The sequence below is a fragment of the Balaenoptera acutorostrata genome, chromosome 5 (assembly GCF_949987535.1).
Source record: "Balaenoptera acutorostrata chromosome 5, mBalAcu1.1, whole genome shotgun sequence".
Lineage (NCBI taxonomy): Eukaryota > Metazoa > Chordata > Mammalia > Artiodactyla > Balaenopteridae > Balaenoptera > Balaenoptera acutorostrata.
Window position 1 is genome coordinate 117692079 of NC_080068.1, and position 2126 is coordinate 117694204.

A 2126-nucleotide genomic window follows, 5' to 3' on the forward strand; every position below is an offset into this window, starting at 1 on the left:
TGGCTGATTCACTTTGGTGTACAACAGAAACCAACACAGTATTGTGAAGCAATTATACTCCAATAAAGATCTATTTAAAAAAATTTTTAAATGTAATTGTGAATCACTATATTGTACATCTATAACATAGAATATTGTACATCAACTATATTTCAATTAAAAAATAAATTTAAAAAAATGCATGAAAAGAATACACAACAAAACATCAAAAGTATCTTGAATGTAGAGTTACTTTGCCTAGATGTTGCTCAGCTTATATGTTTTCCCACGTGGAATATAAAATTTATTTTTCAAAGTTCCAGACAAGTGCCCATAAGATGAGGTTTCTTCTATGTATATTTTTCTTAACCCAATATTAAAAATCAGTTATCTTGCAAAGTGATGAATTACTTGGGTTTCCTGCAATTGATTTTCTACATTCAACAATTATATTAAAAAAAAAATTACAGATCTGATCATGCACCAGTCCTGCCCTCCATCTACCTCAAATTCCTTTTGTCCAGAATGTTTATTTTAGCTTATAATTATATTTGATTAATGCCTGCCCCCACTGCCACTGGAGTAGGGACTAGGTCAGGTTTTGCTAGGCTTAAGGCTTAGCACAATGTCTGTTCTATAGCAATACTTAATGAATATCAGCTGAAGGAAGAGGGGTCATGGAAATTGATGTTGCATGGAACCGGGGTCCTTTCTATCGGGGTGGCCAAAAGGTTCGTTCGGTTTTTTCTGCAAGATGGCTTTAGTAGCACTTAGATGTCTTTAACTTCATTTGAAACAATTTTGTTAGATTGTATGTGACAGCTGTCATATCAGCGTGCATTTAAGAAAAGATTTATCAAAATTGGTGAATTTTTGTGAAGCCATTTTAATATTGAGGATGGAAGAAAAAAGCAACATTTTTGGTATATTATGCTTTATTATTTCAAGAAAGGTAAAAACTCAACTGAAACACACACACAAAAAAGATTTGTGCAGTGTATGGAGAAGGTGCTGTGACTGATTGAAAATGTCAAAAGTGGTTTGTGAAGTTTTGTGTTGGAGATTTCTTGCTGGATGATTCTCCATGGTCGGGTAGACCAGTTGAAGTTGATAGCGATCAAATGGAGACATTAACTGAGAACAATTAAAGTTATACCATGCGGGAGATAGCCGACATACTCAAAATATCCAAATCAAGGGTTGAAAATCATTTGCACTTGTTTATGTGAACCGCTTTGATGTTTGGGTTCCACATAAGTTAAGCGAAAAAACCTTCTTGACTGTATTTTCGCATGCGATTCTCTACTTAAACGTAAACGAAAACGTTCTGTTTTTAAGACAAATTGTGACAGGTGATGAAAAGTGGATACTGTACAATAATGTGGAATGGAAGAGATCGTGGGGCAAGTGAAATGAACCACCACCAACCACACCAAAGGCCAGTTCCTTCCTGAAAATCAAATGATTAATTCCAAGTATTGCTCCCAATTAGACCAACTGAAAGCAGCATTCGACGAAAAGCATCCAGAATTAGTCAATAGAAAATGCATAATCTTCCATCAGGATAACGCAAGACTGCATGTTTCTTTGATGACCAAGCAAAAACTGTTACAGCTTGGCTGGGAAGTTCTGATTCATCTGCCATATTCACCAGACATTGCACCTTCAGATTTCCATTTATTTCGGTCTTTACAAAGTTCTCTTAATGGGAAAAAATTCAATTCCCTGGAAGACTGTAAAAGGCAACTGGAACAGTTCTTTGCTCAAAAAGATAAAAAGTTTTAGGAAGATGGAATTATGAAGTTGCCTGAAAAATGGCAGAGGTAGTGGAACAAAAGGGTGAATATGTTGTTCAATAAAATTCTTGGTGAAAATGAAAAATGTGTCCTTTATTTTTACTTAAAAACTGAAGGGACTTTTTGTCCAACAAAATACATTCTGTCTAATTATCTTCAGTGGGTATGAAGGTCCTGGGATCTTTGATATTGTTTGTTAGCTTTGAAAAGTGCCTCAGTTAACTCCACCCCTCCATCACTCCCCCCATCCCCTTGCCCCTTTGGAAGTGAGAGATTGATTGGGAAGTTTTGGGGGCTGCTAAAGACCATTTAATGTCTGGCTGAAAAAATGCTTTTGTCTTTCTTAGGCAC